General features: G+C 38.7%; 1 protein-coding gene across 5 annotated transcripts in view; it reads right to left on the reverse strand.

Annotated features, from left to right (window-relative positions):
- LOC124168806 (PTB domain-containing adapter protein ced-6-like) overlaps nucleotides 1-23100 on the reverse strand; it is a 320754-nt gene that overhangs the window by 72311 nt on the left and 225343 nt on the right. The window contains exon 1 of one of the 5 annotated variants that reach the window (XM_046547123.1): nucleotides 2592-2719. The exons of the other annotated variants lie outside the window; for them this stretch is intronic. The gene's annotated coding sequence lies outside the window, so the exon portion shown is untranslated. Of the gene's footprint in view, nucleotides 1-2591; nucleotides 2720-23100 lie in introns of those variants that run through there. 5 annotated transcript variants of the gene reach the window in all.

The raw sequence follows: 23100 nt of genomic DNA on the forward strand, positions 1-23100 counted from the left end.
CTTGTTGATATTTTTCACCGTATATTTTCCACATACAGTGAGTGATATTAAACTTTTTTTGAGTATTGCTTCTAAGTTATACTGAAATAATATGTTAGAATTCCACGAAAATACTCAATATTAAACTTTAAGCTATGTTAAGTTTTACTTTAAAGTTAAACTTTAACTTTACTTTTAAGATAAACTCACTTAAAGTAAATTAACAAAAAGTTTTCATTTAAGTACAGGCAGCAGGTTTTGTACATTTTTAATACGGCATTTGATTCTGGGATACCGGATAGCACCGGAATTCCAAACCTCCCCTTCCCCACAACATTTCTTTCCGCCTGCAATCTCCGCTGCCAGACGGATTGATAACGCAACGCGGAAGAATCATTCCCCGCCCGTTTTCCCTTCCTCCCACAATCAGCTCCTCGTCACACGGAGTGTGAACTCGCGAAGGAAGACGTTGCACAACCGGCGAAAAACGTTTCCACCTCGAAAACAAATCGTAAATCGGGAGTCATCGCGCGCCACGGAGAGGCGCTGGGATTTTCGGCGGCGGATCACCTCGTTGTTTGCCCGCACGTGACGGAACTTCCACCGGAAGAATTTCACAAGAACATTTTCATCTTCCGTTCATTGTTACGAAGGCCATCGGCGAAGTCATACAGCAATGATCTCTGCATTCTCTTCGGGTTTTCACCGCGTCCGTTGGATTTTGGCGACAAAGTTTCCTTCGCCTGAAGAAGACTGCAATGTCAGCGAAACTGTAGTCGCTAAAACCCAACGGACGCCGTGAAAACCCGAAGAGAATGCAGAGATCATCTGAACAACGCCGCGAAAATCTTCGAACCTACATCATACAGCAATTTCTCACATTGTCGATTGAACAGTAGAACTCTGATGGAGGGATATTACAAAAAAGGGTTTATATATTATCATTCTTGGAGAGATAGCGAAGGCAAGAGAAGGCTCTAACCACATAAAGAATACAGGTGAGAGTACAAGCATAGCAGTAAGGAAAAAATTCATTAGGTTCTACATATGGAGCATGTTTCTCTATGGAAGCGAGGCTATAACATGCCATAAAAGGTATAGAAGTAAGGAAACAATTATTTGAATGCTCTAAATGGAGTCCATTTGTTTTTGAGAGTTAAGAATGGACGATGACAAAGGCAGAGAAGCAAAATAGTAAAAACTGAAAACATACAACAGAGATTCCAAGTATAGAAACAATATTCATGCCGTATATGGATCACGTTTCTTTATTAGAGCGAGGCTTGGACGTTGACAGCAGCAGAGAAGTCAAAAGTGGAAGCATTCGAAATGAGGTGCTACCGAAGAATGACGAAGATGAAATGGATTGACTGCATAGGCGGATTTAGGCGGGATGATAAATCCCTGCAAGGTAAAAATGATGAAAATAACAAAAAATGTATCGAGTCGTCCTAGCGAGTGACGATATTAATTTTATCAATCGAGACAGCGCACAGTGGGCTAGAATCGAAAAAAGCTGGCCATAACCTCAAAAACGTTTTTTTGAGTTAGGAAGTTGAAACTTCGCATACATATTCTCAAATAAATTGTGCATAACCTTCCAGGTTATTTCTTCCCTGTGTTTTCACGTGAACAATACATGCGAGGTCAAAGTTGAACAAATTTAGCGAAAAACGACCACCCTCGATTTTTTTTCTGAAAATTGCCAACTTTGTCCTCGTGCAGTGGTTTCATGAATAGTTTTATCGACAAGACTGTTATACCACCTTAATTGACACTTTTTTTTTCTTCTATTTGAAGGGTTTTTAAAGATTTTGTTTCATCAATAACCATTCGCTTTGCAGCGTTGCAAACCCTAATAGTACGAGGAAAGAATCATATTTTAAATCTCTCTCCCTCCCAAAGATACAACACTATCTACATCTATACTATAATACCCTGCGAGCCACTAGTAGGGTGTTCAGCAGGGGTGGATAATAATCTGCATACACCAAGCAATAGGATCTCCACATGCACACCATATGGTGATAAAAATACTAAGCACAATAACAAAAAGATACGCTTACATTCATGCAGAGGCAAACATTGCCAACGGTAAATAATTCCCATCGTAAATCCATACAAAGTTAGAACAATGAAAATATTTAAACAAGCAATGAGTCGTCTTAGCGATAGACGCCATTAATTTCATCATTCGAGAAACCATAGATATCATTCTTAGAAATAGGATGACTAACGGCATGTTTTGCATGTTCTATCTTCATAGACGGATTGCCTTCAGTAGTAGGAAGTAAGTAGTTGGTAAGTATTGCCCATAAAAATGAAGAAGTTAGAAAGTATTGCCATTGTATGAATGTGCAAATATAATTTGCTCGTACGCGTATCACACACGTATTTTTGTTATGGTGCGTAGTATTTTTATGACCGTGTGGTGTGCATGTAGGTTGCATGCTGGAGATTGATCACCCCCTGCCGAACACCCAAGAGATGGCTCGCAGGGTATTATGTAGATGCAGATGAAAGGTTTCGACTGCTTCCGTACACCGAGCGTATCTACCAGCACTCTATTGTCTTAAATCAATGGTATTTACTTGATTCCGTTATGTACTCACCGATAAGCTTCAATCGAAGGAATAAGATACGCAGCACACACAGGACTGGCTGTTTGAGATATTCCCGTAAGAGTGCGTTCCACCTGCGGGCACACTCAAAGAACCGCGGCTACTCTGTTCTCTGGAGATCCGTGCGACCAACACCACACACTGTCGCCTTCTGCGTACTGAGAGCCTCGCCTTGACCGATATCGTCATGACGAAATATTTTCCTAAGAGCGTGTGAAACGTCTCATCTGGCAGAAGCTCAAAAGGCGCCATTATATTCCCTAGGAGCAAATGCACGCCTGAAGTAACAGGCACGTTTCCCCACTAGACGGCGTTCCCTTCTTCAGTCCTTCCGCATAATCGGCCTAACAAGAATATGCGTCATAATAAAGACAGCTGCTAAATTATTAGGTGGTGTACATGGTTTACTTTTCAGGTGGTACATGGCTTTCGCGACGGATCGCCATACTACAAAATAGGGTGGGCCGAAATATGACTTTTATTCGGGATCAAATTTTCTCCACGCGGGACAGTTGCGAACTTGTACCACCGTCTCAGATCCGAAGTTTTTTAAAAATCGGATAACATTAACCACTGCCATCCGAGCCCTTAAAGTTTAAAGTTCGTCGAAAATTCTGGCTGATTTTGGAGACAAAAACCTATTGAGAAAAAATTACGGCAACAAGGCCCATTTCCAAATAAATAATGATGATTATAACTTTAACCATTATTTATATACGGATTAAAAGTTTATTTAAGGATTTCTATAGTTTTTCAATGGTTTTTCCATGGGTGAGAATGATCAACACGTTTCGAGTTCAGGCAAACCGCATATCATCCAGGCTACGTGTGGCGACACTTTATATTTTGACTTTCAGAAGTCGAATCAACGAGAAATTACCTTCTTTCCCAAATATTATCCCTTTTTTAATGTCTCAATAATCCTTCAGAGGAAAATAATTCCCATAATGACGCATATTATGTTCTAAGATTCAATGATTACATATTCCTACAATCACATCACATTTCGCGCATCAGCAGTACAGTCTATTCTGAAGGGATTACTATAATTTATTAGTCTCTCGACCAGTGGCGTAACTAGGAATATGCTTTGTGGGGGAGGGGATGAGAGAGGATGGGGAATGGCGACCGAAATAGACCTTTAAGGAAAATTTAGGACAAATGACATGTCTGCAAATACATTTTACATAATTTTGGCACTTAAAATTTGGATTTCATTAAAAGGTTATGTTAAAATTTACTACAAGTCAAAACTAGACAATAGTTTTGAATATTACATTTATTTCTCTATGGTTTCGGGCGGAGGGATCAATCCCCCCATAGTTACGCCACTGCTCTCGACTGACAATGCTATATTCCCCGAAAATTATTAATTTCTAAAGTGATTTCAACTTTTCACAATTCCTGACTGTCCTATGTCAACTCACGCCATTTTAAGTTATTGTGAACCGTCAGAAACCCTGGATGACTCTTCAGCTTCTTGGTTACGCCGAGTGAAGTCGTTGACAAGAAGATTTTAACTTTCGTCGACCATTATAAACGGACCTCGCTACCAGGAATGAATTGTTAAGTATTTGGGTGTTAAAATTGAATCTTGAAAAGTGTATGGAGATGAATTTATGGGAAAAGCATGTATCTTCACGACGAAGTTACACCAATGACGGGATCAAAATATTGAATGCCGGGTTGGTAAAATACTTTGAATGGAGTTCTTACTGGAGCGCAGAGTATGGGCTAAATTTACTTCGTAAATTCTGAGACGATTTTTTTCTCAGTAGACAAGAAACATATCCTACGTTTAACCACGTAATATGGTAAAAATTATCATCAGAAGAAAATAAATGAAATAGACTGCAAAACAAGAAGATTTAAAATGTCATTCTTTCCTTGCACAAACAGGGATAGCATAAACATTAATGAAATTAATGGCGTCACCTCCAGGAGAACACAAAGCATGTTTTTATTTTTCCGTTGTTCTAACTTTGAATGTATTTACTTTATGAATTATTAAAAGTTCTTAAGTTTCACCTTCGCATGAATACAGACGTATTTTATATTATTACGCGTGATATTTTACGATCGCATGGTAGGATTGTCTTTCATGCTGGTGATTGGTCACCCATTGCTAACACAACGAAGAAAAGACTCGCAGGGTTTTATGTAGTAGATAAGATAGTCTTGTTAGTGTAACCTACCTCTTAGATAAACTCGGATGGCAATCTCTGTCAGACCGTAGATTGACAAATAGACTAAACCGTTTACATAAATTCAAAAGCAGCGTCTTTTCTAACGAGGTTATCCATATCTCACGGACGCCAACATACTACGGAAGATCAGATCATATAAATAAAAAGAGAGATGGACTGTAGAACAGACAAATTCAGGATGTCTTTTTTTCCACGATCAATAAGAGAATATAACGGCAGCGATAGAACTCATAAATAGAATAGATGACATGTAGTGTAGCCTAATAACTTATGTAAAACTTAATGCATGTTTCTTAATTTTATAATAATTTCTAACACTTGAAAAAAAAATTCATTAACTCTTGGTTTACTTTGTGGTATTCCATTTTAAGTTTTTCCTGGATATGCACAATTACTTATACCACATATTTTTTATCAGAGCGCGACCGGGGTTTCAATGAATTATCATCATCTTTAGGCGCTAATTATTAATTATTAGCGCCTGAAGATGATAATTCATTGAAACCCGAGTCGTGATCTTATAAAAAATAAGTGGTATAAGTAATTGTGTATATCTAACAGTTTTACTAATTTCTTAGCATAGGCGACATTTTTTTGGGACCGTGTGGTGTGCATATGGGAGTCCAATCGTATGCTGCAAGTTGGTGATTGATCACCCCCTTCCTAACACCCTAGAGGTGGCTCGCAGGGTATTTTGTAGATGTAGATTACCTACGCCACCTATATACGCTGGAAGCTATCTCTGAGGCGTTTCACATGGAGCGAGTTTGAAAAACCATTCAGAGAATTCTGTCCATATTTACGTAGGGGAAACGCGCCGTGCTGAAACCTTACAAACATTCGAATGTGACCCTCGAGCAATGAAATCACGCGAAGTCACTCATTTTTCTGAAACTTCCTCGAGAGCAGCAGCCGCGCCCATAAAACGGAAAACCCCACGTCGATTCAGAAAGTGCGTTTTGAAGAAGGTGGGCGAGGTCATTGGCCTTGGGTGACGCATGTTGGGGAGTTTCACCCTCGAAAAGCACGCAATAAAAACCGATGGGGCCTAAGAAGTGCACGAGAGTCAACGTGTCAATGCGACTCCGAACTCCAAAAAAAAACCTCATTATAGACAGCATCGGTTGGACGCGACAGAAAATTTTGGATGCTGCGATGTTATGTTCAGGGATGGCAATAAAAACTAAACGAAAGTCTAAACGAGTGAAATTTGAATAGTTTAGTTCCCGGGAGCGAAATGTAGAAACGAAGCAAAATGGATTTAAACCCGGGGAGCTAAATGATGTCTTCATGCTTCTGGGTTTTTCCGCGTGGATTTTCTTTGCGAAGACAGTATATCCGGTATTCCAACCGCCGCGGCGTCTTCATGTCGATGTCGGGATTCAATTTTTGGTGACTTGTATAGTGCATTCTTGGCGCCAATTTTTCATGCTGGAGGCTGATGGTCCACCTCCTTTTTTTCCTCATATGACCCTCTTCCACGAGTTGTGGAGAGGGTAGCCGTCTTCTCTATTCATTCATAAATTCAGGTTCGAAACGAAATCGGAGTCAAAAGTACTACGGGTGGAAACTAAAGTAAAACTCTGGGACGAAACGGAACGCAGATAACGTTTCGCACCGGAGGGACCACGTGCTTCACCTTCGAACGTTTTAGTTTCCACCCAGACACCGAGTACGAAGTATGATTGAATGAAGTAGAGATTCGGCCTATCGCCACTAGATGCATGGGGCAATGGGGCATTCATATTTTGAACACAAACAAGAGAACAGTGAACATCGGAGGATGGAATAACACAAGAGAACAGAGTCCAATTGCATGCTGGTGATTGATCACCCCCTGCCAAACACCCTAGAGGTGGCTCGCAGGGTATTATGTAGATGTAGAACATAAACTGGCCATTCGATTTTTAAGCTCAATGTTTTAACCTCTCCACACGTATGTCAAACGTAATGGGTCGAAAGTATTCTCCCCTATCCCCCTCCACTCAACTTCTGGGATCGAAACTTAACTATGAGCAGAGGTGTTTCGAAAAATTTAGTTTCATTCCTGGGAGTAAAGTTTCGTCCCGGGTCGAAACTAAACTCCGTGGTGATTTTAATTTCGTGCAGTAACGAAACTAAACCTATACCTTGTATTTTCGTTTCCCTCTGGGTCGAAAGGAAACATTTTAGTTTCGTATTACTTTCCATCCCTGGTTATGGTCACCTACCCGATTGCCTACTAAGCTATCCGACTCTCTCAAGGCCTAACTTGGTATACGATGCTAGCGTGTGGGACTCTTATGAAGCAGGACTGATAGCTGAAATCAATTTGCATTGATAAAGAACCTCAATCCTATAAATATTTCAGCACTGGGGTGTTAGAATTACTTCGTGAAAAATGTATGATGACGATTTTTCGGAAAAAGAATATCTCTTGAATATACCGCGAACGGGATCCAACTATCGAATGCCGAGTTCGTAAAACTCGGGAGTATAAATCTACATATTATCCTGTGAGCCACCTCTATGGTGTTTGGCAGGGGGTGATCAATCACCAGCATGTAAGATGATTCTCACACGCAGACCACATGGTCATAAAAATTTTACGCATACTAACAAATTATGCTTCCACATTCATTCAAAGGCAAACCTTCTCAAGTACTCAAATGAGCAATCTGCCAGTAAAGTTGGAACACTAAAAAGTATAATTAATAGTAGCGGGCGTAACTTGGTGGAAATAATCGCAGGAATAGAAGGTTCAACAACATTGCTATTTTCACACGTTTATCTGTTTTGTTACCACATGCAAAGCTGTAGATCCTTCTATTCCTCCGACAACAAAGTATGCTGTTAGAAAAACTAAGAAAATTCAGAAACGTGCATACATTAAGGAATACATTGATTAGTAGGCAAAACTAGAAGTAAACTAACCTATTTGCAATTTTTATTAAGACTCTCTATTATATTTACGTTAAGAGTCACTACTACCCGGGATCTTTTGTGGGGTAAACACACACACGAAGTATGCGGGAAAGGCAACCGTAAAATAGGATAAAAAAAAACCATTCTCGGTGAAGGTCATAGAAAGGTGAAAAAGAGAAGCTACATGAGTTTACTAAGGACTCACTCGGAATATACTGCTAGCGTGTGGGAGCCATATAAAATAGGAGTCTAGACTGAAATCAATGTGATTCAGAGCAGGTCGGCCAGATTCGTGACGAGTTGTCAGTGTCACTGTAAAAAAAATGCGGCGTTTCCAATATCTTACGGCAGTTAGGATGAGAATCTTTAACGGAGTGTATAGACTACATCTGGGTGACGAGCCAATCAATGCACAAAAATTCGTGCATAATTCAACGTTTTCGAGGGGAATTTTATAAAATTTCAGGCTAATCTTACCTGATTACTGCGATAGATGAGAATTTCAAAACACCCATACTTTCAAACACTATTATATTTATGCATTATTTTACCTCCCCAATTTAAAGATTCACACTTGGTTATAGAAAGTTTAAACTTAATTTATTAATTTCTCACTTGGCACCTCGAGAAACGAGCACAACGCACAAAAAAATTTAAGTTATAATTTTGCAATTAAATAAATATAGCGACGCCAACTCTTCCTACTGCTTAGGGTTTGAGTCAAGGTAGTTAACCAAATTAATAATAACGATTACGGTCGATATAGGCAGAATGTACCCTGGAGACCACTGTGACTATGCAAATAAATTTTCTTTTCCCGATTCAGTGGGTCACGTAAACAGAACTTCATATCAATTATGAAAAGACTAATATATAGCGACTACTAAATGTATTCGACTCCTAACGTGATGTCAGATTTTATTCCCTAATTGGTACCAATCGCTTTTATATTTACTTACTTAATAAGGTTAACCTCAGCAGAGACCCTCGACTTGGAAATTATGCCTTTCCATGAATATCGACGTACTTTATACTATCATGCGTGATATTTTACGATCGTGCGTTTTTTCCACGATCAATTAGAGACTATAACGGCAGTGTTAGGTCTCATTTATAGTGTAGTTGACTTTTAGTGTAGCCTAACAACTTTTATATTCTTTGATGCATGTTTCTGACTTTGTCTTCCTAAAATTAAGAATTTTTAACCGAATTTTTTTTTAAATGTTTCAGCTTCATAGGCAGATTGCCATCACGGCTAGTTGGCAAGACTGGGGACTCTGTATATAAAAGAGGATGTCTGTCTGTTTGTCCGCTATACATTTCCATACGGCTACATGGATTGCAACCAAAGTTCTTACGTATGTGCATCTCATGCTCCCTAAGCCCATCGTGCTACTTCTGGTTGTTTCCGACACGTCTTCTGCGTCGTTTTCTCATTACCATTTGTTACGTCAAGTCCTACAACTTATGTGATCGGACATCCTGCCGGGTAGGCACACCTCTTGACACGCTCAGATGGGAAACTCAAAGGATTCTGCACTTAACTATTAATCCTCTGGGTGCAAATCTTTTTGCTGGGGTATCAGTTCACACGTCGTTTTTTTCTCTGCGCACCTATGGACGGTATGGACACGCTAACGATCAATGATGTGGAGTGGGATATAAAGTGATCCCGTGCAGAGTATATCTAGGCAAATATTTTTTTCCATTGTTTGCCGTTAATTATGTATATCATCTTCATCCCCGCTTTGTTCCTACACCTAAAAATCCTGCTGTGTGACCATGAATTCCAAGTTCCAAGTTTCCCAATTCTCTGGGTACTATCCTTCCCAAGCAATGCAGGGAATGCATAACAGTAGTCGCTATTGGTCGCTTCACCAAATTTTCTCAGTTGGTTTTGAATAGATGTGTCGATGACAACTTTCCTGTGACCATTCTCCATGGAGATATTCCGTAGTAAGTTGATTTCATCCTTTAGATGATCCGAGTCTGTTAGATGAAGTGAACATTGTATTAAAATTTTTACAGGCCGGTTGGCCTGCTAGTAAATAATAATAAAATAAATACCGACTGTACATTGCGAAGTCTTTTATGTACACCGACGAAATTATATTAGCCGAAGGGATTACATAGATTTTGCTATGTATCTTTCACTGTCTTCTTTCGCAAAGCATTGCATGGTCAAACCACAGAATAGGAACCCACGGAAGAACTACCTATTCTGTGGTCGAACACAGCACCTGACTCTGTCGTAATAATTGGCGTAGTTGGGATCACGTTTTTAGCTCTTCCCAAGGGCCCAATATTTTCTGCCTATGTTAATGGGGCAAACGATTCGCATTCAACGAGAGTCATCGGTCTCACGAGCCCAAACGTGATCGATGAGTCAGGGGCAGAAAGAAGGAATCTAGGTCTCCCGCTATCTAAATCTGCTAAATCACTTGGAACGAGAACCTACAATTTTCACCGCAAACATATTTTGAGGCAAACTGGCAGACGTTAACGATTGATTCCAACTTGGGCGCTCAAATATAGAAACACTGGAGAAAATTGAGGTTAAAGCTTTAAAATCCTATCACATACACGAAGTGCACAAATATTATTTTTAAAGGTAGAAAGATGTGGGTAAATACATAAGGATTCATTCGGGAGAATAAGGTTACATGCAACATTAATGATTAATCTTGAAAAAAAAATTATGTCTGTCTATAAGCATTATGATAGTATTATTTGAAAATAATTAAAGTTTGTGAGGAAAGAATATCAGCGGTGATGAATGAATTATTAAGGATGATTAAAATAGAATAAAGACTGTTAATGTTCCATTGTACCTCAATTAAAAAATATAAATAAGCCAATGGATAAATAGTTTTATATTTCATGAAGAGATGGCGGTAGTTATTAAAAGAAGTTAAAATAAATTATGATTAACGCCATCTATTGTGAAAATTAAAAACAATTTTGTAATTGGAAATTTAATTATTGAATTATAGCACGTTGTATCAAGATAAAAAAATGTCTGGTAACTACATATGGTATTGTGATCAGAAACGTGAAAGTGAGGAAAATTTTTGACAGATCCCACAATGGGAAAAGGCTTTAAAATCAATTACAAGATACCATGTACGATACGGACAAGCATACGAAGCAAGTCCAGAAAAACCGCGTAAAAAGGAAGCCCAGAATCCCCGGTAGTCCCGGCAGTAGTGACGGTCCGAACAAAATTACCATTTATCTAGTGTAAATTGGATACTAAACAGGGGCTATAGCTTTCCAAAACCCCTCCTACATTACAATCTACCAAATGCATGTAAAATAGCCTCTAAGTTTACCACTTATTTGTATTTCAATTCGTTAAAGCCGTTAAAGAAATCGTAAAATATAACTAAATACTTTTGCACAAAGTGACAACCACCGAAAATTTTGATTCTAGTGTGTGTTTCGACCCAATGTAGGGGGGGGGGTGCGCCCTTAGTCCCCCTCTTAGACCCTCCACTGGGTTGTAAATATGTGAAAAAGAAGAAATACGTTGCTATGAAAAGGCTAGCGGATAGCAGAGAGGAATGGAGAGCTGCGTCAAACCAATCATAAGTATTCCATTGTTCCATTGTACCTCAATTAAGAAAATATAAATAATCAAATGGAAAAATAGTTTTATATTTCATAAAGAGATGGCGTTAGTTATTAAAAGAAGTTAAAATAAATTATGATTAACGCCATCTATTGAGAAAATTAAAAACAATTTTGCAATTGGAAATTTAATTATTGAATTATAGCACGGGATAGATTAGGATTGTTGAATGATGATGATTATGAGAGTTAAAATTAAGAAGCGATGTATTCCAGAATACTTATGGCTAGCTGAAATGGAATTCTGCGTTCTCCTTGGTCTCGTCAACTCATAATTGAGTGAGTGAGAAGCCAAGGGGTACAAGTGATTTCTTTTTTCTACGCTGACTTAGGTATAGAAATTAGGTATAGAAACAAACGAGATCAATTAGATGTTTAGTAGTGCATTTGATTTTCCACTCGATGTCAGCACAGAACGGAGACTCACTTGTATCCCTTGGCAACCAAGTATTCGTGTATTTCTTCTAACAATTATCTTTACCTAACACTGTTGAGGAAAATATCACGCGTACTTCCCCTCAATTAACATCGCCTAAATATTCACATGTAATTCGAGACGGAAGAACTAATGCATCAATTTAATCTTCACCTATCAAAGCGAGGTCATATAACTCACCTTGCGTCAACCACTCACTTCCTATTGCCGAAATTTATGCAGATGCGCGACGAACGGCCTTGTAGCGATTACTTCCCGTTTTCGAAATGGGGGCCCAAGACACGTTTCCTCATGATTCATATCTCACCGCACATTATCTAGTCGAGTCTGCCACTCACTCACTGGGATAATTACTCTGCTGCCAGGAAAGCTGGTGATCGATCTTCAAGGACGATGTATAGCATCCAGCTAGGACCGCCTCAAAAGCTACCTGCATCCAGTGGTGTTACGAAACGTAAAATCGGCCATCGGGCTGTTTCCGGACGCTACCGACGCAATCCAGTTGAGGAGAGCTCGAAACATATCTTCAAATGCAGGAGAGTTAAGTGCTTCTTCATTTAAAGGATTGATTTTGTAGCCGCTTTCTTCGCATTTTAATCGGTTTTCAAAAATGCCCACAGCGTGCAAAACGCAAGTTGAGTGCAAAACGATCCGTTCATTCATAATATTTACTAAATAGCATTTACAACCACGAGGAACACTACACCGAAAAAAAATTTAGTCAGAAATATCAGTTCCTGATCAAAATTCATGGAACTTGAAAAACTACGAATACATCCACTTCAAACTATAATAGATTATTTCACCCATTAAGACACTCGTGTTATTTCCGACGAACAGGGGAAAGAATGCCGCGGGGGATAGGCGAATTGTTTCACATATGTTTAAAGAACTGCTTCAAAGGGAAACACTAAGCTTGCTTGCTTGCGCTGTAGGAGCCAAATTCTGATGTGGACAGAGGTGATTGGGAATGCAGTGAACACAAACACAGGGGGTAGATTAATTTATTATTTATCATTAATTATAATCGTTTATAAAGGCATTGAACATTTTTACTGGCTCATAAATAATTTAATCTTCTAACGTTTTCGATTACAGTTTAAAATATATAAAATGTTCGTGAGGCGATTTCCTTCATGAGTAAAACCAAAGCAAATGTCTTCATAAGGCCAACTGATAATTATGTAATTAATATTGCTTAAAATATTTTTTCATCCACGTAAATAGTTTTAATTTATAGATAATTAAATTCATGTTAAACTATATACATCATTAAAGCTAACTATTAATTACAATGAAATGATCCCTTTCTACTCCAGCGGTACGACTAGTCAATTTATTGATTTTTTTCGATCTTTGTAACTTCGATTTTTAAAAATCTCCCCGCATCGTTTTTTCGGTAAAATGTCTTGAAGAAGTGGTCTACATTGATGAGGCCCATTTCCATCCCATGTAAGGCTGATTTCTGTTACCACTTCGGTCGCATTTTAATCGGTTTTCAAAAATGTCCGCTGCGAGGTGATGAGTGCAATGCGATCCACTTTATTTTCCAATACTTTGGATTATAATGTTTTTAATAGCGAGGATTGGCATTGAGCTATGAATTTAATAGATCACAAGATCACATCATCATGTACATAAATTTCGGTTAACACCACTAATTACACCTGATTTTCTAGTGAAACTCGGATCACTTTATCTGTCAGCGACACGAGTGGCGACTTTCGTAAACCCTTTTAAATTCGCAGTGGGTGACAACATATTTCGAGGTCGACTTGAGGATCCTCTTATGCAAAACTCATGGTCGTAAGATTCATCTAGTGGAGCCTAAACGAAAATAGTTGGAAATATTTCGTCGTGCTTCTTACAATAATTTGGAATACATGATTTTCGACCAGCTTTTATCGATTTTATTTTTACATAAGAGCCCGCACTTTAAACTACCTTTCCAAATAATTTCGTCAATATTAAGACATTTGCCGTGTCGAACAAAAATCTTTTGTACAAAATTATTATTATTATTACATATTGCTGCAAGTAGGCTACTACCTGGTGGCATCATTAGATTTACATATATGAATAACAAATGTACCAATTAAATAACTAAGTAGGAAAAAGAAAAGACACGTATAGTAAAAAATACATTAATTCAAATATCATAAAACTAACAAATGAACATTGACCCAATTAACCCCATTTCACACACTCCATAATAAACCACTTTGTAATTAACCAAGAAATGATGAACACTTATTCCTAAAAATTTTCGCATTTGCCGGGATTTAAGCCCACTGTGCGCCGCGGAGATAGCGAAAGGCAGATGGGTTTTTGCGAAGTGAGTCACGTAGCGCGCAAGCAGGTACAAAAACATTTTGAATACGACGATCGGAAGGCATGCAACCGAGACAAGAGGAAATAGCACCCGGTTGTAGTGGGGGAGGTTGAGACGAAAAACAACGGGCAATCGAGATGACTTTTACGTACGTGCGCAGAGCACCATAAAAAAGAAGAACGAAAAACCGTTCTCTCCTCACAAGACCTCACGTGGCGTGACCGAATACTGGCAAATTTATGCATTCTTCCGACGAAGGGTATGTCCTGTCTTCGCTTTCCGTTCTTTTTTTGTTTTCGCAAAGGGGATGTGAACACGATTCGGACGTTTTCCCATCACAGAACAGCAGGGACACCGAAGCCGCTGCGATGCGGGAGAAACTGTAGGCATAAATAATCTATACATACCAGAGCTTCTCTGCTTCTATCCAGTTTTTCAATTTTTTTACGCAAAGATGAAGATTAGCGACAGCGCGATTCAGAGCGAAGACTTTTCTTATATCTTATTTTTAGATTTTAACCATCAAAGTTTTACATATATTTAGGTTGAAATACAAAATGAAGGCACACAGGATGTGCATAATTCAATCTTTTAATTTCTTATTAACTATTTTCCCAACCTTATGAGCTGACTATGGCGAAAGTATCATGCAAATAACGTATCTTGACTTTAGGGCACAGCATTCATTTGCAAATAATACATGGAGGAATACATGGCTTACTACCATGTAAATATATATAATTTAAGTAGTACAAATGGAAAATATTTATGTAGTGTAAGTGATCTTAGACGAAGAAAGGAAAGTGTGGAGAATCATGATGAAGAGGAGGACCCTAGAAAAACAAACAAAATATATCACAGTGCAGGTAAAAGACACTACGAAGGTGGTTATACGATAGTGAAATGACTTTTTAATGGATGCTCAGGGGGGTTATTCTGTAATTTCGAATCAAAGTGACCGCTTTCGGGGAGCTGTCGTACAACACCACTTATGGAACTTCTAAACCAAGGAACTGTACATAGGAGGCGTAATTCCATCCCATAGAAGGCTGATTTCTGTAGTCACTTCGATCGCATTTTAATCGGTTTTCAAAAATGTCTACGGCGCGGTGATGAGGGCAATGCGATCTACTTTATTCTAATATTTTGCATAATAATGTTTGTAATTGCGAAGAATAACATTGAAAAGTAATGAGTTTGATACATCAAATAATCGTATGTATAAATTTTAGTTAATACCCTTAGTTAATGCATTTTTCCCCGTGAAAATCGGATCAATTTGTCCGTCAGCGACGCGAGTTGCGACTTTCGTAAACCTATTTAAATGCACGGTGGTTGACAACACATTTAGAGACCGACTAAAGGATCCTATTTTGTAGTTCCATCCTAAAGAAGACTGATTTCGGTTGCAACTTCGGTCTCATTTTAATCGGCTTTCAAAAATGTCCGCGGCGTGGTGATGAGTGCAATGCGATCCACCTTTTTCCAATATTTTGCATTATAATGCTAGTAACTGCGAGGATTAGAATAGGAAAGCTATGAGTTTGATAGATCACATCATCATGTACATAAATTTCGGTTAACACTCATAATTATACCTTATTTCCCCATGAAACTCGGATCGATTTGTCCGACAGCGACGCGAGTGGCGACTTTTGTAGACTCATTTAAATGCGCGGTGGTTGACAACACATTTAGAGGCCGACTTGAGGTTCCTATTTTGTAAAATTCGTGTTCTAAACAATGACCGTATTTCGATGTGTGTGACGACATCTGATTGAACCCGAATTCGGAAGTGTAGTAATAGACGAGCAGAATAACCCCTCACGTACGTGCGAATCGAATACGGAACGAATTCTCCCATAACGAAGCAATCACCACCATATGTCTCATTCCCGAGGGAAAATAAGATTTTCACGTGGAAGTTCGTCTCGCAATGTCGACACGTCCGGCGGGTGAAAAATGGAGGCGTGTTCGTAATTGGCGGAGACGTTACAGTATGGAGTCAGGCATGCAGTGCGAGCACATTACACGTGCATCGGAAAGAATGGAAGAGGCCTTTCCCCGGCGAAGTGCATGTAACCGGAAGTTGACGAGGCAATTAACTCTTGAATTAATTAGCGGAGACGGAGACTGATAGCCTCACAAAATTATGACTTATCGTACGTAAACACAACAAATAGTATTACCTGCAAATTCTAAAATTCACGTATAACAATAGGGTGGTTCTTATTTTCTAATTGGCTAAATTGAAAGATTATTATCGCTCCTGAATTACGTATTTCACGCTTTTAGATTTTTAAATGACGATATCTATTTTTCGCGATTAAATGAAAAGTGAAAATTTTCAAGCGCAAAAACGCGACGGCTAATTATTAATAATGGGAAAATCCCGCGTGGCGTCATTCTGGTTTCGGCTGCCGCCGTGTGAGGCGACCTTGGGGCGACGATAGGAGCGCCGATACGATGCCGGCTGCTAGCAGGTAGCAGAGTACCCAGCTAGTAGGTAGCGCTTGGCTTCAATAAGGATTATTAATACCCTATCAAACGAAGGAAACTTTCCTACCTTCGGCAATTGTAATAGGTTATTATTAAGAGATGTTTTCATGAGCTCTGTGCCTCATGCATGCATTACTCATCTCAGACGATGTAAAACTCCCGACTACTCGTGTAGCATCTAGGTCCCTGTGACGTCACGTGGAGTGGCATCGCATGGCCGCCATCTGGCCTTTCTCAAATGCGGTTAAAATTGACCATTAACATTCGCCTAAAATGGCATTTCTAAAACCAAAAAATTAGTATATTATGAATACACTGATGTTGGGTAAGGAATCGCATCAATGCCTTTCGTTTTCTTTGATGAAGGAAACTACCCTATTGACCTACACGGCACAAAATATCCATTGTACGTCAAATGGATAAACAATGTCCACCAATGTATCCATAACAATGGGAGAATCCCATAAATTTTTTCAACGTATTTACCTTGAGAAATTCATAGTTTTCTTGCCTCTTTTCGTTTGAAGTGCACTTTTTATAAAATTGCATTGATAAATGAATCATTTGGTCCCCGGCTTGTCATCATCACTCACTCCAGATCCACTCCTCAAACATTTAAGGGGAAAGAGGTAAGATCCACGAGAATAAGGAGTGTTCGCGCATCACGAAACACGCCGCGCGCAAGGCGTCAGGGAGGCGGGGGGCACCTTTGAGGCTGCGTTTCGGCATGAACGAATCGAGATACGACTAAACGGTTGAAAATCTTGTCTTAAGACCTCTAAAATACCATGTTTACCTGAGAAAACGATTTATCCGGGTCGAAAAACGTTAAAAATAACTGTATTAAGGCCCTATAGGCGCCTCAGGCACGGCCATCCGACGTCACACTAGCCTGAATTATTTTCATAATTTTTTCTCTTACCATTTCGCACATTTTGAGACTACTTTTTTTTAATTCGGATCATTTTGAAAAAATAAGTGCCGGCCTAATGGGAGATTCCTTATGCACATACTTTGGATATCCATTGCTGTATATCCAGTCCATAAGTTTTGAGGAAATCCACTGGGCATCCAGGGTTTGTACACCTGATATCCAATATCTCCTAGATGTCCCCTATCTAACAGAGATCCACTGGGCTCTCCAAGGATAAAAAATGGATTTCCAGTGGACGTCTCAGGTATATCCGTGGTATGTCTAGAAAGAGGACTATTGGATATCCAATGGATACACATAAACATGTTATATACATATATTAAACAGACATTCATCGTATATCCCATGGATGTGATGTGCTGTATAGGTAAAAAAATAGCTCATTACACATAAAACATGTATTATAAATAGATATTAAAACAGACATTCATCGTATATCCAATGGATATGTTGTGCTGTATAGGTTAAAAAATTTGCTCCCAATGAATAAAAAGCGAGAGGGTATGATGGAACTACAAATAGCGGAATTTAACGGTAAAAAAAGTGGAAAGATATCCAATATATCCTAGATGTCCCCTGGGTTCTCCAAAGATATCAAATGGATTTCCAATGGTGGTCACGTGTATATCCGTGGTATGTCTAGAAGGATGACGTTTGGATATCCAACGGATACAAATAAAACATGTTACATATAGATATAAAACAGACATTCATCGTATATCCAAAGGATATGGTATGCTGTATAGGTTAAAAAATTTGCTCCCAATGTATAAAAAGCGAGATGGTAAGATGAAACTACGAGTATCGGAATTTCTGGGGGAAAACTGGAAATAAACTCAGGACGGACACCACACGACGATTTAATTTCATCACCTCGCCGAGGGACCATGTTTACAAGATAGACACCGAGTGAAGGGTCACCTTCAATATTCCCGGAAGAGTGTTACTGCAACCCGTTCTTAAAAGGTGTAGTGAACACGCGAAGAGCCTGGTGACTCGCTAATAGCCCGCCAGGGGAGCTGGTGACGCGAGGGTGATAAAGAGGTGCACATTACGCCACACAATTGCAAACTCTGCCGAGCGGAAGTTAATCCTGACAAACACCACTCCCACCCACATTATCCTCGCGAGCACGTCGACCCAAATTCACGACGCTGAGCTGAAGAAAACCAGGCGCTAATGGAAAAGAGCAAATCTGAGACGCTGAAGCAAAGTAGGACCAATAAATGGGACATTTAATGTAAGACACGGTCTCCGGCGTAACATTGTGGAATTTTTTCACGTTAAAAATAAAAATACTTTATTACATTCCACACTTTATTTCAAGTGGTACGACCCGGGTTTCTGCATATCTACATAATACCCTGCGAGCCACCTCTAGGGTGTTTGGAAGGGGGTGATCAATCATCAGCATGCAATTGGACTCCCACATGCACACCACACCGTCCAAAAAATGTCACGTATACTAGCAAATTATACAACTATATGCTGTTAGAAATAATAATAAAATAGAGAAACATGCAATAAGTTTCACATAGGTTAGTTGGCTACACTACAAGTCATGCAATCTATCTATGAGTTCCATCGCTGCCGTTATAATCTCGTATTGATCGTGGAAAAAATGACATTCTGTACCTGTCTGTTCTACAATCTCTCTCTCTCTCTTATTTTATTTATATGATCTGATCTTCCGTAGTATGTTGGCGTCCGTAAGATATGGTTAACTTCGTCAGAAAAGACACTGCTCTTGAATTTATCTAAAAGGTTTAGTCTATTTTTCAATCTACGGTCCGACAGAGATTCCCATCCGAGTTTATCTAAGAGGTCAGTCACACTAAAAAGACTATCGTAACGACCTTTCACATACCTGGCAGCTCTTCTTTGCACGCGTTCTAACTCTGTTATTAAGCCTTTTTCATGAGGGTCCCAAACACTGGCAGCGTATTCCAAATGTGGTCTAACGAGGGAAAAGTAGCTAATTTCTCTAACTTTGTCGTCGCACTTTCCTAATATTCTTTCAACAAAACCCATTTTACGATTACCTTGACCGGTTATTACATGCTATCGTCAGGTACAATGGTACAAGGAATGTAATGGAATAGCCAAACATTTATGAGACGAAAACCATTGGTGTACTTATGTACATGCGTCACTTGTTTAACTACAATATAGTTACAAATAAACCTAAATATTAGCCATTTAACACATTCAATGGTGAAAATATGTATAAAAGCAATTCACTGGACTATGCAAAATTTTTGTGATGATAGGAGCGGAAAATAGATGAGATCAGAAAATATTTGCAAAATAAGACATTGATGAGTTCATTAAATATTTCCATGTGTAATTTACAAACATCTATCCAACTTCATGTTGAAGACTGACTTGAACAGTAAAGGCAGAGAACCTTCTGATGAGCCAAGTATGGGTCAGAGGGACCCTAATGTGTAATGAATAAGATTATGACCTACTTCCATATACATTTAGTTATAGTCAATGTAAACAATCATTAGGTCAAGCAGCAAACACTACTAGAAAGGGAGATGGTTGGCCAGAAACACATGTGGAAATATTGCCTCGAATTCAAGAAACTAGCATTGAACGTATTAAGCTGTTTATTTGGATCAAGTCTACAGCACGTTCCACGTTTTTCATGGAAAAAAATAATAGCGAAACTCACCATGACAACCAGACAGGTTTCGAACATCATCCGCCCCAGACTGCTTACTCAAAAAATATTCCTCGCTTCACCAAAAGGGGTTGAAATTTTATAGTAGAATAATTCACCTCCATTCCACATCACGTAAAATAACGACGAACTACGAGAAAACTGTAAATTTACATTTTCAATACATTTATGTTATAATTAACAAATCGCATCTCATTTGTCCGTGAAATTCGGATCGCTCAGCAGTCAACGACGCGAGTAGTGACTTTTGTAAATCCATTTACATGCGCGGTGGGTGATAAGAAATCGTTCTTCTCACTACAGAAACCTCCATTATTGTAGTATTATTGCATAGAGAAATCATCCAGTGGCGTAGCTATAGGGGGGGGGGTCCGGGGAGTCCAGACCCCCCGAAATATAAAAACACAATTATTGTCCTTCATAAGAGAAAGAAATATTGAAAAATCAGGAATTTACAAATTGTTTCTTTAACAAATTAAGTTTTTTTCGATTATGAAAAGTGTTTAAATTAGTTTAAAGCCCATTACTTAGTGCCCGGTTTTCAAAAATTTCCCCCCTGGTTTTGGATCCCCCCTCCGCGAACGAAATTACTGGCTACGCCACGGCAATCATCGCGTTATCCAACCGTTAGCCCTCGAGCGGGCGAGCTTGAGTATATGGTCCGCCAATGTTCGAAAACCAATGATTTCAACATTGTACGTACATTCTGGTCCATAATGACCTCGTATATTCTTAATATGTATTTTGACTGTCTACAGTGCGACTTTTCAATGCTCGAAGTATTGTAGCTAATTTGTTTTTAGATCGGCAAGAGGAACCGACATCCGTGGCGTACAAAGTACGCAGCGCGACCAGCTCCGTACCTCGTGCTTTGCTTTTCTTGAATTGCCTCGCGTACTCCTACAATGCCATCTTGACTGTCTACAACGTGAGTTTTTAAAGCACAAGGTAATGTAGCAGACTTTTTTTAGATCAGCAAGAGGACCTGACACCCGTGGTGTATAACTTACGCCGCGCGACCGGCCTTGTACCACCTGTGTACCTTTATATCTGTATCACCTCTGAAAGTACAAGCTTGGACTAATTTCTAAAAATAAAGATAAATTTTAACAAAAATCGAGTGTTATCATATAAATGCATATGTCGTGGACAAAGTACGCCACGCGCCCGGTCGTGTAAAAATGTCAGGCGCGCCCGCTAGAGGGTTACGATTCATTTCTATGGATGCATCACAGGTCTGCATTGGATACATTAGAAGCCTGTATCATCGTAGTCGTACTGCCTAAAGAGACGAAATACACGTGGGTACGACGATCTTCCCTTACGGTGTATTCCTGAAATATTTTCGGTGGTTCTATACGTTCATCGACCCACGACCCCGTCAAGCAGTTGCAATCCACTCCCATAGAGATTGCTCAAGGAATACAGGAAATCACAGCGCTCTCACCGCTAATTATTTTAATGAACTCCACGATTACCGCACGGCATGGGAAAATTAAAAAATTTCAAAGCAAATATGTACTTTCAGCATATTTTTAAGCGGTCGCCCGATTAATTACATAAAGTCATGCAACGTTCAGTCAACCGTCACGCGATTTGTAATGAAAGTTCAAATTAGTACGTATTAAGATTAAAGTATTTTTTTTAGATAAGATACCTCAAGAAAAATGCAATTTCGATGAAAAAACAACTGCAAATATGACCAAGATTGCGTAAAATACGTATTTTTCATTATCATTTTCTAGCAGTCAACAACTTTAAATGATAAATCCATTTATTTCCTTGACCTCAATTAAATAGTAATGAATAACGTCTTGTAGTTCAGACTCCTACTCCCAAGACGTTATTCATTATTAACTTCATGTATTAACCTTTTACTCTCCTCAGAGTTATACTGGCTTCTGAATAAAAAATATGTTGTTGCTACATTAACTGCTTCACAAGAATGTTTACTATAGAATGTCTTCCCAGCATGTCTAAACGACGAAGAACCGTAAGTTGACCATAAAAGGTAAAAAACATTTCATCGAGTTTTTCAACGATTATCAAAAATAATTATTAATCAATATTCGAGTAAAATAATACATTTTTGTCATTGATAAATTATTATTAGTCTCTATTTACTGACAGCTTATTTTTACCATGCAAAAACTCCAGTTTTTTCTACTTATTTCCTTAATTTGAATTCACATCAATCTATATAGCTTACATCTAAATAGTAAAATTATTATTTACTATGTTATTAATAATTCGTTTCTTTCAAATTCTCCACCCCTTCAGGTCTTCGGAACCAGAAGAAAAATCGCCCGAAGGAAAAACCAAAAAACTTTTTCTACGCCACAGCTATATGGACGACGATTTATGGATAGTTTCACGGCAATCCTAAAATAACTAACGTTACTTCTATGTGAATGATGAAACTAATACCAATGTGCACTAATTAACGTGTAAATGTGATGTAACAGTAATTATAGATTTTATGTTTAATTAATACTAATTATACTCGAAGTGATGTATATCCACAATAGTAAAAGAGAGAAAATTGATTACGCTGCTAATAAACTATTACTACACATAAGGCTATCCTTGCATCATAATTATCCTTATTATTTCTCTGATGTACCTAATAGGTTTCCACGAAGTAGATGAGGGATCTATCTAAATATTGGTAAAAATGAAGGAAGCGAAAATGTCCAACCAGACACGAGCCTATGCCTATGAAAAGCATAACACACTTGATAATGTTGTTCGTAACGACGAAACGCGTAGTGTCATAATAAAACTCAGTGGAAGTATTGAAATTCTTATTTTACTAATAAGGGTTATGATACAATTATTTTCAAGGTTATTTACAATTAGGTTTATTCAA

This window comes from Ischnura elegans, chromosome 12 (assembly GCF_921293095.1).
Source record: "Ischnura elegans chromosome 12, ioIscEleg1.1, whole genome shotgun sequence".
NCBI classification, from domain to species: Eukaryota; Metazoa; Arthropoda; class Insecta; order Odonata; family Coenagrionidae; genus Ischnura; species Ischnura elegans.